Below are 14,183 nucleotides of genomic sequence, written 5' to 3' on the forward strand. Positions count from 1 at the left end.
TATGAGTTGGGGGCGGGGGGTAAGCTGTATTCTTGAGCCCCTTCTAATTCCTGGATCCAGCATGGATTCAATTCCTGGAATAGCCAGCTGGTAACAAAGGAAGTGTCTCTGTGTCAGATAGCAAATGGGTCTGCTCCTTTTCATCAACTTGCTGGTAGTTAGAAAAACAAAGGGCAGAGTAGAGAATTATGTGACCTAGAAGCTAGAAGCTGGCAGGCTGGGCAGCTGGGAGACAGAAACATACCTGATTCCCATTTGAATCCAAGACTAAGGGAGAAGCAAGGCCTTCTTGGGGGGTGTTAAAGCTGTGAATCGCTCCACTGTAGGTTCCGGTTGTATATATGTTGAAATAAACCACATATCTTAAAGACACCACAGTCTCTGCTGTCCCTAATTCTGAAGGAAACATGACCCCTGGGCAATCTCACACCACTCGGAGATTGGGGTGGCGAGTAAATGTGTTTTAAAGAGCTTCACAAAGCAGAATAAAACAGACCTATGACCAAGTGAATGCAAAAAGGACATGGTATGAAAATACCATTCATCCCTAATAGTAACTACTGTGATAGGATCACTGCATGGTTTCTTCCCACTGGATAATTTTCTTTCTTTCTTGGCTGGGAACAATCCAGTGTACACATCAGGCTATTTTGAAAGAATGCTAGGGTGGAAAGAAAAAAAGCTTTCCATAAATATTCCCCTCTTCCCTGACTTATTCAGCCTAGCAGAAGCTGTTGTCCTCAAAAGCATCATTCAGTTCTTTGTCACTGATCATCAAGACTAAAGTAAATCTTCCCAAGCTTGAGCAGTTTGTTACATGCATATTCTTCACCTGTCTGCATTATTAGGATTTTGGCATATTTTATCAACAAACAATGCCCCAATGTGGCGGAACAAGCAAACTGCTTATCAATGAACTACCCAAATAGCAGCACACACTGTGAAAACATAATGTGATTCCACCGTATGTCCCTCTGAATCGCTGTTCAATTTTGAAGCGGTGCTTCTGTCTAAAGTTGCCTTGATAATGGTGAAGAGTGAAAATGCAAGCTGCAGTATGTGGCCTGACACGGTGAAAGTAGGTGAAGGGGGAAGATGGGGTGGAGCTGTGAATATAAATGCGGAGAATTTCATATTTCAACCCCATCATGAATATTCCCATTTATTTTAGCCAGACTAATAGGAAAAGACAGGTAAATCTTAAAGGATTGAGAGCAAAAGCTCAGGAAGGATAAGCCAATGAAATTCAGAGGATTATGGAGGAACTGAGAGAGCTTATGCAAATGTGATTGCTCTAGAAAGACAAGCTGACAATCTCACAAGGCCATGTCCCCTTGCAAGAGCTGACAGTTTGGAAATACATACAATTGTTTCCTAAAAAATATTACAAATCATTCACAGAGTTGCTAACTTTCGATTTGAAAAGCAACAAAAGTGGAGCATCATGTAGATTGGGGACAGAGCCTGATCAGTTTGGGATTAAAGTGGGGGAAAGCATTTGGGGTGCATGTCTGGAGTTTATTGATTGCCTGCCAGAACGTGGCTTTGTCTGAAACAAATTATGCATAAGAACAATTGTTAGAGTCTGGATCTTAAACCTGATGGTAAATAGGGCTGTATCCAACTAACACATCCTATTTCTGCAAGGATTTCCACTTATGTAATGGGACTCCGCCCCCCAACCCTGCAACTCATTTTCCTGTGTGCCCTAAATCTGTTTTAGGGGTTTCCTCAAACCGCCGGGACAGATTTGGGGAGGGTGTGGGACACATGCGGGGCCATTTTGAGAGGCTGCCCACCTGTCCAACATCTGATTTCACCAGGACATCTAGTGAAGTGTTTTTCTTTGCCTGCAGAATTTGAACTCAAACAACACAGACAAAGGAGAATATGTCACCTGATATCAGGGTAATGTCAGGTGATTGGTATGTGGACAGCCCCACCCACCCCTCAAAATAGCTTGTGGGGACTGAGAAGGTCATGATCTGGTCTGCCCGCTGAATCCAGTTCCCCACCCCAGTATGAATAATTGCATCTTTTATATGAAATAAAGGTAGGTTCATTTCAGAGGTTGTGGGGTTGGTTTTCAGATTGTTGCATGCATATGTACATTGTACTTTATATATTGATAAGTTATGAAAATCTGGAGGTGTAAGGTACTCTAATGGCATACCTGAAGGTGATCCTCTAGCTATAAAGAAAAATGTAGAATCCTGGAAGTTAAAAAAATGGCATAGATGTGCATATAAATTGGTTCTGAGTCAGTGATGAGAGAAGATGGTTTGCAGAGATGCCACCAAACTGCAGGGATTGAGAAATCATTATGCATAACATAGTTTCCAACCAAACTTAAAGCCATCCTAATATTTGTTTCTTGCTAACACTGAAGAATCTGTGTATAGTTGACACTGATGACCGTTAGCAGTTGAGTGTGGCATTATGGGAAATGGTGCCTAGCAGAGGAAAGCTGATAAAAGAATTATGGGTTCCAGAGAAAGGCAATAATTTTTGCCTTCAACTCGTCTACAGGCGTGGACTTTGGATGATACGATTGTCTCTATGAATTTCTAACAATTAATATTCCACATCCCATAGCATGTTTCTTTCTGAAAAATATTATGGTCCTGAATGCCCAAAGCTTCTCACATATCAAAATGCTTTGAGCATTTTGTCAGTTGCCAAGCAGTCAGGAATTACTCCCTCTAGCTCTGCTGACACCTGTCTGTTATAATATATATCTTGCTGCACCATTGCCTGTTTTTTTATTACTATTATTTTACATCTCAAAATTCTCTATACCATTCTTAAGGCCTCTCCTAGACTATAAGATCTGGACTAGATGTGATGTCAGTTGCATGAATGCAATCAACCAACATGTTTGTGATGTGAATAGCAGGCCTACAAAAACCTGAGCAGCCTCGGGCCTATGTGGAATGGGAAAAGATAAGTTTAAGTCTCTCTTTCTGCTACAAAAATGCCTTCTTAGCCACTGCTACTTATGTTTTGAAAGATGCCTCTATGAGCTGCTGTTGCCTTTATACTTTATAATATGTTCACATCCACACCATTCATTTAAAGGACATGGCTGCCCACAAGAATCCTGAGAACTGCAGTTTACCTTCACCAAGTTAAGATTCGCAGCACAACAAACAACAGTGCCCAGGCAGTGGCAGAGCTTCATGCTCCGGTGCCAGGGGGCAGAGAGGAGGTAGGGGCGGGGCTCGCGCATGTCCTGGGGGCATGGCGTGGTGCCCGCAGGGGCATGGCGCCCAGCGTGGGCGGGGGGACAGCCATGATGGCACCCTACTGGGATCGCACTCCGAGGGGCGATGCGCTCTCCCCGCACTCCTTTTCCTCCTCCAGTGTGCCCAGGATGCTTTGGGTAAAACAATGTGCTTTAAATGTATGGGGTAGATATGGCCTACCCTGGGCAAGGCAAAGCGGGAAAATGCCTAGTCTGAATAGGTAAGGTAAAACCCTCTGCTATCCAGGGAACACCCCAGTTGTAGCATACCTTCCAAGTGTCCCTATTTTCCAGGGACAGTCCGAGAATTACAAAGGCCATCCTGGCTTCTGAATTGATTCTGGAATGTCCCTATTTCCCCTCCCATCACCACTGCCACCAAGCTCGGGGAGGAGTACGAGCCGGTGCTTGTCCTGAGTGCCAACAATGGTGGCTGCTGTGGCTGCAAGGAAGCATTCTGTTGCCTCTCCATGGCCGCCGCTGCCGGCCTCCTCCCTTGGCAACTTGTAGTGGCTGCTGGAAGGCAGGCAAGGAGGAGAGGCTGCCACCCAGCCCCACATGATGTGCTGGCTTGGGGAGGGGGGGAGGCAGAGGGCAGGGCAGCCCTGGGCAGGAAAAAAGGGGGAGTGGAGCAGAGGGCAGGGAGTCTTTTAAAAAATGCTTTGTGCATCTATGTCTAATCTTGCCTCTTTCTAAATTTTATTTATTGGTGCATGCTTTTCTTTTGTAAATCTAACTAAGAATAAACTAAAACAAAATTCAGATTAAGGCATTTTTCTCAGGACAGTGGAGGTGTGCTGTGTCCTATTGGTGGTGGCACTCACCCTTCTTCTAATAGAAAATGCTCTACAGATGGCGGGGGGGGTGAGAGAGACACAAAAAATGGGGTGTGAAGGAAGGTCTGGGAGTGTGAGAAATGTCCCTATTTTCATCTGAGTAATGCTGGAGTGTATGTCTGTAGCCCTGGTTGTTCACCATACGTGGCAGAAGTACAAAGATCTATTGGTTCCTGAAGGAAGAGAATGGCAAATAGAGAACGTTTCTGTAGTTGCGAAGGTTCCGATTTTCTTTAAAATGAGTCCTGCCCATTTGCTTTATGTTTGAGCCTAGGATTACAATGACACATCTTTCTGCCAATTATCCATGACCCATGGAATATTCCTCCTTTATCCATTGATCTTGCAAGATTGTTTTCTGTGTAGATAGACATTAGCGGACTTTTTAAACTTCAGCAATAACGTGCCATAACATTTCCTAGCAGTTCTGTCCTATTAATTCTCTGAAAATCTAAGGACAATGTATGTTAATTGAACTGTAATGCTACGATCGAGTGATGTACTGCTAATGGTATGTGTACCTGTAAGTTAGATATAATTGCTTTAATTGTTCCTTTTATTGAATGTACAAACACCTCTAATGCAATTCTACCTTCAGAGCCAATAGAGTGAATAGTTAAGCGATTTAATATATGTTGTCCCCCTACAGTTCAATGCTGGGGAAATTAATTTAATTTTGTGCAGTCTTCAAGCAAGTGTTGGACTAAATGCAATTAGTTTACTGAGACATGAACAAACCAAGGACAGGATTTAATTATATTTGTAGAAACATAATCTAAAGCATTAGGCTGTGTTTCTTTTACTATCTAATGGTCCTTGATTTAATCTTTACAGGTAAATAACCCAGATTTTTTTTTAGTAATTACAAGACAATGGACAGACTAATCCAAGACACAGGCAGATGGTGCTGACAAGGATCAATACACAGCACTTTTAAACAGGCATCAACATGCACAAGAAAATGAAACAGAAACGTAAAAGAGATGGTTCCATGGGATGCAGGGACTTGATGAATAGACTTTCTTATTTCAGTTATATGTACACTCCCCTAAGAGTAAGACACATTCAACACAGTGGAACTTACTACTCTATACCACTGAGCCTCTTGGGCTTGTCGATCAGAAGATTGGCGGTTTGAATCCCCACAATGGGGTGAGCTCCCGTTGCTCTGTCCCAGCTCCTGCAACCTAGCAGTTCGAAAGCACACCAGTGCAAGTAGATAAATAGGTACTGCTGCGGCAGGAAGGTAAACAGTGTTTCCGTGTGCTCTGATTTCCGTCACGGTGTTCTGTTGCGCCAGAAGCAGTTTAGTCATGCTGGCCCCATGACCTGGAAAGCTGTCTGTGGACAAACGGCGGCTCCCTTGGCCTAAAAGCAAGATGAGAGTCGCAACCCCATGGTCGCCTTTGACTGGACTTAACCATCCAGGGATCCTTTACCTACTACTGAGTAAACATGCAGATTGTGCAGTTATGAAGTGCAAAATTACTCAAGGCTCCTAATACTCCAGGGTATATTCTTGCTTGCCCCACCACAAATCACAATAACTGCATACTATTGTTTATTTTATTTTACTGTCCTGTATTACCTCCATTATGGAACTCAAAGTGGCATATATGTGATTCCCAGGTTGCCTCTTATTCAGAAAATAACCAGATCTAGACCTAGGATAGGAAGGTTGCTGTATCCTGTGGCTTCAGATCATGTTCTTTTTAGACCTAGGCTGGCAAGCTGCTTCTTCCCCTGTGTTGTGAGATGATATGGATGTTTCATATTCTGTTCTCTGAAATCTCTTTGAACCCGCTTGGTTATTAACTGTGAAAAATCACATAAAGTATTTATTCAAGGCATGTTTCCGTATCATCATGAGAACACACTCATGAGCCTGACACTGCTAGTTAAATTAAATAGGTGTTAAAGCTTTTTTAAAACGATAGATGGAAAGCAGAAACTATAAAATGCAAACATTCACTTGTAAGATCTTCTAACAACATTGAAAGGGGGGTGTTTTGCTTCAGTTTAAGATTAATTGATATGCCACCAGTTATGTGGCTACCAATTTCTACAGGTTTTTTCCTTCTATTAATCACACCAGCTCTTATTTTTAAGTTCACAGGACTAAACCGGGAATAACGCCCTTCAAGGCAACTTAGTGCAAATGCAATCTGAACCAGTCATATATCCTCCTTTTCCCACAGAGAAATAAAACTCTTAAATTAACTTCATATTGAAGTTCAAGTTAATTGGTATTTGGAAAAGGTTATATCCCCAAGGAACTGACTTCATATTTTATTCCAACTGCCACTCTTCCTACTTTTGCCTCGTCTTTTCTCTAGAATATCCCAGAAAGCAATGGAAATTCAAGCGGGAACTCTTGCAGTGTTACAATAGCATTGATGTTTGTTCCAGCCAAAGAACCATGGGTCTGGATCAGACAATATTTACCCTGGGTCAGTCCCAGGCATATATGATGGATGGAGAGTAGCAGCATGTCTTGCCTTCCTTTATCCCACCCAGCACACTTTGCCTTCCTTTGGCATCCCAGTTGGAGGGATGATAGGCTCTGAATACCATTTGAATAGGGATTTTAAATAGGAAAGGTTTCATAGGTTTGTTTTGCATAGGTAATATCAGAGGAAAAATACAGGAATCAAGTAGTGATTGGGCCCGATGTGTTGATGCCCACAGAAGACAAGTTGAAAGTGACAATGTGCAGTGTTCTGATGGAGCCTATCGGTGTTAAATCTAGTGTGCGTAGGTGCTATTTGAACGTTGCACCTTGTCAAATTTAGCTTGTCTTCCTGTATGGGACATTCCCAGGCCTACCTGATGTTCTACCACCGAGCTGTAAACCTTCCTCAAGTGTATATCCATACAATACCCAACATTTGAAAGGTTTGTTGCCATACACATAGGCAATGATGCCAATTATTCATACTTGAGGAAAAACTCTGCCAGAGAATCCATGCAGTCCTGCCTTAACCAATGCCTTTCCCCACCCACTAGTCTTGGGAGAGCAGCCCCATGACATCACCCTACACACTAGACACTCCTATCTCCATCACTGTCCTAAAACCTTCCAGTCTCAAACAAGAAGTGTCTATACACACACACACACGCACACACACACACACCACTAAGCATTTTGTGTACGTTTGCAACCTCAAAACATTTTAGAAACTGTTTCATCCTAACTTTTCATGTGTTGATCATTCGCTGGTTAGAATGAATTTCTTTTTTCTACTCGTGTTATGCTTTGCTAATTGCATTATATGGTTAGCTTTAATTTGTTACAATCATTAGTTTTCCTCATGTAAATTCTAATTAACATTATTTCTACATCACTACAATAAATTATTAAGGGAGATGGCTGTCCTGAAGGACACCACTTAGGCACTCCCTCACTCCCAGCTCAGTGACCTGAATGGAGATGTGGACAGCTTAGCCCCTGCATAGAGGGAATGAGATGAAACTATAATGTGTTTCCCAGAGAACACAATATGCTTTCCTACTAGAGCATTTTATTTAGGAGAAAGTGAGACATGTATTTCCAAAACAAATGATTAAGAAAATGGAAGGGGAGTTCCTGAGATGCCACGTAATATTCACCTCTTTATTAAATACTTGGTGCTTCTATTGGCTATGGAAGTTCATAAGTAACGATGACAGTACCAGTTTAGGACATTTTGGTACCTAAAGTGTATCCTAAGAGTATGTACCTCCACCTGGTAGGGCCAACGCTAGAAAAAGTCTGATGGCCCCTCCACACTGGTGTTCTGTTGTGAGTGTCTTCTGCAACATCTTCTTGATTCCATAATGACCCATTAGTGGTGGATTTATTCTGCTTTTGTTTGTTCTGTGATGTTGCCCCAATGTTATCACATTCCTGCTGTGTGGAGGGGCCATAGCACAACAGAAGAAGGAGAAAAACAAACTAGAACATTTGTGGTAGGAACAGTTAGGGATTCAAGAAGGAAGTTATGGTAGAAGAACTGATTTCAAATGCAGTGTGACCATCCTCAAACATTTGCAGGCACAAACAGTATCAAAAGTGGGATTGTGTGTGACCACCGTGATAATATCATGTGCATATATAATCATGACTTTACAATAAAAATGATATCTGGAGGGATCCTTACTGCACTATTAAGACACTAGTTCCTACCTTCATCAAGTCTCCTCCACTGATGGTGCCACTTTAAGGAGGCTCCTTCAACCGGCTGCAAGGACAGATTCAAGGACAGACCACAGGCTAGGAACAGGTGGACAATTTTGTATGGAAGTGAAAATACATGATGCCTATTGTACTTACACTTCACATTTTTCAGCAATCGTTTGCTTTTTTGCCATTTTCTCTGCATTTTTTCTCCTTATTATTCTTCCCCTTTCTTTTCCTTCATGCATAATTAACAGTTCCTCTTCATCTTCCAGTCTTTTTCTTTTTCTTTTTTTTTACAAAATGTTATAAGAATGAGTAGTTAGTCATCACTTGTAATTAGAAACAGCAACAGACAGCAAAACTCAGTCATGTTTAATAAGGCTACAGTACTCTTCCAATGTAGGGGGAAAGTGGTGTAGAAACATGACCTACTTTCTCTTTCACCATTTTTCAGGTGCACTTCTATTTACCAGCTACACAGATTAGTCCTGGCTAAATAATCACTCCCTATCTTCAGTTCCTGAAGATGATATTTTAAACAATCTTATCATGAAAGAACATTTTTATGCCCATAAATCACCAGGCAAACTACCTTAGCCTTTCTTTTTTAAAAAATGTATTTGAGTTTTTTGAAGAGCTTTTCTATTGAAATAGATAAAGTCCTTCCACTGAACTTAAAACAGAGCAATCAGTTTCAAACTCAGTCCATGCATTACTCACACATATAGTACAGATCTGTGTTTAGCCCCACTTCTAAAATTATGCTCCTCCTCCTGCCCCAAAAGTTGAGAAAATCATTTACACTATAATATCTGCAGTGGGACGTCTTCCCTATGCATGGAAGCTCCCTGTGCAATTTAGAACTCTGATCACCCAAGTTTGTTCCATGGATTCCATGGATTCCGTTTGACTTCTGAGGTACATCTGTACTCTATTCCCAACTTAAGAATGGAAAGCATAATGCTGGTGGACAACAAAAGAGGTTTAAAGACGCTCTCAAGGCAAATCTAAAAAACATGTAGTATAAACTGGGAAACACTGACTTGCAAGTGCTCCAATTGGAGAATAGCCTCTACCAAAGACATCATGGACCTGGAAGAAGCATGAACTCAGGGGCTGAAAAGGAGAAGTGAACTAAGAGGAAGGCACATTTGGCAAATCCTCACCGTCATCAATTCCTGCCCAGAAACCTATATCCCCACTGTGGAAGGATGCAGAATTGGCCTCCACAGTCACTTACAGACACACTCTTAAGACCATATTCATGGAAGACAATCTTACTCAGCCACAAGAGATTGCCAAAGAAGAAGATACTAAAGGAAAATGTACATAAAAGTGCATATACTAGTAAAAAAGTAATAAAGATAAAAGAATAGCATACCCAAACACAATGTGATGGAAAATTGCTTTGCAAGAATGTGTGTATTAGGGAAAATTGCATACAAGCATGTGTATGCTAAGAAAATGTTCATGAGGACTTAAAAAAATATCACAAACTGATGTGAACATGTAGAAAACTGAATTTAAGATTGGAAAAATTTGGGGAGGAAATTGACAGTCACCCATTCCAATACTCACTCCCTGCTAGGTCAGAGTTTAAAAAGAAATCATAGAAAAGCAACTTTCAAGTGAGATGCAGAGGAAGCAAAAGAGAGAGGTGTGAGTTTTGGGACTCTGTAAGCTAAACTGTATCTTGGGGTGGTGGCTGCCTCTCTGGAAATATGATGAAAGCAGTGGCTCTGGCTGTCTGTTTAAACTGTGCCTCCACCTATGCTCAGCTCATATGCTTGAAAAATAAACTCAAATGTTATAAAATGCCACAAACTTCCTTCCACAAGCTTCCTTCCACATGATAATGTCTCATAGCTCAAAAGAAGTGGGGTGGGTTCATTCAAAGCAGTTAACTTTCAGCTTGTATGTTTTCCAATAAAGGCATCTGAAGGAACTGTCTGACCCTCAGCTGCAACAAAACACACTAATGAACAAGTGCCGGCCTTTCTATCGAACAGGGCAAAGCAGTCTGCCTCAGGCAACAGATTTTGCCTCAGGTGTCAAAATACTTTGGGCTCCCTGCAGCAAACAACCCATTAGTGGTTCACTGGACCTGCTGTGAACGCTGCAGTGGAGTCAATTCAATGGTCAAACAGGAGTCATTCGTCGCTTCCTCGCAATAAATAACTCTGCTGCAAAGCCATTTACATGAAGCAGAGATCAGTCAGTAGCGATTTAGCTGTGTGTGACATTAAGCAAGGCATTATCCAGCCTGTAAGCATGAGCCCTCAACCATAAAAGGAAAGGACAATAAGGACAATTTCCAGGTTCACTTCCAAAAGCAACAGGTATGACATCCTATTCACCCAGGGATGACAGAAGATGACTTGGCTGCAGCTGTGGCAGGCAGCAAAGATTCCAGCTGGGGATTAAATATGAAAATATGTATTCTTAAAAAATGGGTTGAAATTGTCGCCTTATTTATTTTCCATGCTGCCCCAGATAATAGCAAGTCTTTTTAATTTAAAAGTGGCATGTTCACTGGGTAGGTGAAGTTACAGGCTTGCTTTCAACATTAGTCATACTAAGAACAGACCCATTTAAATTAATGGCCATGAATATCTCAGGTCAATTCATTACAGCAGGTCTACTCTGAGGAGAACTTGGTTGGGTACAATCAACAGTTTACATATCTCTGGCCCCTACTTCCTTGTTCCATTTCAATTAGTGTCATAATCTCCTGTGAATAGAGGTTAAAGAAGACTGCTTTTCACTGCAGCGTGTCCTCCCAACACTGATTTTGCAGTATTACTAATCTTCTAAGTTAATAAAGCAATGTACTCAGAGGAAATGAATGTAGATTTTCCCCCTTCCCTAAAAGGGAAAGTGATATTTAATCATCTCATATATTCTGTCCAAAACCTTCTGAGATAAGTCACTAAGGCTGCATACACGCCATACATTTAAAGCTCATCTAAAAGCATGTGACTTCCCCCAAGAATCCTGGGAACTGAGATTTGTTCAGGGTTCTGGAAGCTGTAGCGCTGTGAGGGGTAAACTTGATTTTTCAGGAATCTTTGAGGAAGCAATGTGCTTTAAAAATGCTTTAAATATATGGTGTATACACAGCTCTTCATTCCCATTTTCTAAGGAAGTAATGCAAACAGGATTGAAGATCAGGGCTTTTGATAAGGAAAACGGGTTCGTGTGGGTAACCCTGGGAGAGCAATTAATAATCCTTGCTCAATGTCAGTGAGGGGAATGGCACATGGAACAGTGGAATACAGTAACTTTTATACAGTCTGCATGTGTATTTGAATTCGTTTTCAATGTTTTGTTTTGTTTTGTCATTTGTGTGTTTGCCACCTTGGGCTCCTCTGGGAGAAAGAGCAGGATATACATTTTAAAACTCTTATTACTACTGCTTCTACTACTGAATACACCACATACACAGAAAAGAGATGTACAACACCATGTCCTCTAGTTCCACCCCCCACTGGCCCCACCTCCTGAAATTTATACATTCAGTGCAAAGTTTGAAATTGAGGATGTAGGCTCCTCTTTCACATGCTGTGATGAATACATACATGTCAGAAGATAGTACAGCATATGACCATAGCTGTCGACGTTTCCCTTTTTTAAAGGGAAATTCCCTTATTCTGAATAGGATTCCTCGCAAGAAAAGGGAAAAGTTGACAGCTATGCATATGACAGTGGGGGCAGGGCCAACAGGCAAAGTCCCTCCCCCTGCCTCCATGAATTGAATGTACAGTGGTACCTCGGGTTAAGTACTTAATTTGTTCTGGAGGTCCGTTCTTAACCTGAAACTGTTCTTAACCTGAAGCACCACTTTAGCTAATGGGGGCTCCTGCTGCCGCCACACCACCGGAGCACGATTTCTGTTCTTATCCTGAAGCAAAGTTCTTAACCTGAAGCACTATTTCTGGGTTAGTGGAGTCTGAAGCGTACGTAACCTGAAGCGTATGTAACCCGAGATTACCCGCGGTATATGTAAAGGCGGCCATTTCAACTCTCCTAGTATCTCTCTGAAACATCAACAAAGATGCTTTTCATGCTAATTTCTTCTTTATCAATATGTGGCCTGATTCACACATGTGCACTTCCACATACACACACTTGCCTCTAGGCACCCAAATTGCTTCTGATTTCCAGGGCTAAAAGACAGTTGCAGGTGCACCCTTGCATGGAAGCCTCATTGCGTAGGAAACCACCTTTACAAGGTCAGGCCTAACATTGCTTTCTCTGACTGGCAGTGGTGTTTCAGGGAACAAAGTCATCCAGATGTTTTTCTCATCCAGATGTTTTTTTAAAGTAGATATTCCAGGGATTGAACCTGGGACCTTCAGCATACAAGTCTATCACTGAGCAATAGCTCTTCAAAATGATGCCTTTGGCTAGAGGGATGAGGAGGGGGGGAAACCCAACATCCTAGAAGTATATTGGATGCTTGCACCAATATTTGTTTCCATTTATTGTGTGGCTGCTTCCTAATATTTATGCACTCTCCCATTCTGTGTGCTGATAGAGGTTCTGAAATAACTCCTGTGGTAATATTGGCATAGGTGAAAGGTCTAAGGGAAAAAAAATCCACGGCAAACCAAAACCCAAACAAATCCCAGGCACACTAGAGCATGGAAACAGAGTGACAGCTTGTGCTTTGCATCCTTCAGTCACTGAGCAGTCTAATTTTTGAAGTGTCATGCATTTCCATGGCAGACTGAACATTTTACTTCACAAGCTGGCAAAGATCTGCTCAAGAAGGCAGAATGTGACCTAGATATTTTCAAACTGACCCTGAACTGACGAGGCCTTGAATGAAGGAGATGTTTTTTCAGCCGCTGAATATGGAATGACTGATTGCAAGTGTGTGGAGTATTTATGATTAATCCTATTAAATGCTGGGCCACTGATGACAGTAGATTGCAAACATCTCCACTTTCCCAGGAATGAGCATATGACAGCCTTTATATGCTTGTCATACTGGTAGATTGACTAACAGTTTCTGCAGTCCAACATACAGGTGATATTGCCATTCATACTGACATTAAAAGATTCTGTAGCATTTTTCTTGACGGAAAAATTGACCACATGTCATTGGGTTGTATCAGGGCCGGCCCAACACACACAAAATGGTGCCTCTCCACCAGCCAGGGAAGAAGAGGTGAGTGAAGATCTACATCAGGAACAAAGAGGGGGGTAGATTTAGCCTGCAAGGAGCACGCCACAACAGCAGCAGCAGTGGGCAATACATTCCTTGAAGGCCAGATCTGCTGCCCCTGTGGATCCTGCCACCAAAGGCAGTCCCCTCACCTTGCCTCATGGGTGGGCCGGCTCTGGGTTGTGTCCAACATTACTCCTACTCCTACTCATGGTAGATCCACTGAAATGAATGAACATGACTAACTTAGGCTTATTCATTTCATGGATGTACTCTGAGTAGAACTTCTGGCACCACCCACAATTGTTGTGTGAGCTACCCATCCCACTATATTGTCTCCTTTTCCTCTCCTGTCTCTGGGACAGCCTTTATTGAAAACCATTAAACTGCCATTTTGTTTACATTCTCAATAAAACTCAGTTTCTGATAAAAGCCCTGCTCTTGTGCCTGTTGCTCTCCCAAGCACAGAGCCCTGGTTATGGAGATCAATAACTTTTATGAAAGTTGATTTCTTTTTCAAATCTGCTGTTGCCAAAATTCATTTTGCTGGCAGCTTATTAGATATCTTGAGGAAAGAAAGTTAATTCTGTCATTGTGAATTACTTATAATGCACATGAGAGATGCTTTAAATTTTATCTGCAGTTTTAACAGAAAATGTTATTTAACAGAATTCTTTAAAATCTCCTTGAATGTATATTGAGGACCTAAAACTTTTAAAGATCAATAATACTGAGCAGTTTGAAAATAATCTTATATGTCAGTCTACTACTACC

The 14,183-nt window shown here is 41.7% G+C and overlaps 1 long non-coding RNA gene across 1 annotated transcript in view; it reads right to left on the reverse strand.

Moving 5' to 3' along the window:
* The window catches only part of LOC310770528, a 163,262-nt gene that overhangs the window by 40,971 nt on the left and 108,108 nt on the right, over positions 1 to 14,183 (reverse strand). The window contains exon 10 of the long non-coding RNA XR_014552230.1: positions 8,393 to 8,524. This is a non-coding gene — a long non-coding RNA (uncharacterized lncRNA). The remainder of the gene's footprint in view (positions 1 to 8,392; positions 8,525 to 14,183) is intronic.

The sequence above is a fragment of the Podarcis filfolensis genome (assembly GCF_964270895.1).
Source record: "Podarcis filfolensis genome assembly, chromosome: 9".
Taxonomy (NCBI): Eukaryota; Metazoa; Chordata; class Lepidosauria; order Squamata; family Lacertidae; genus Podarcis; species Podarcis filfolensis.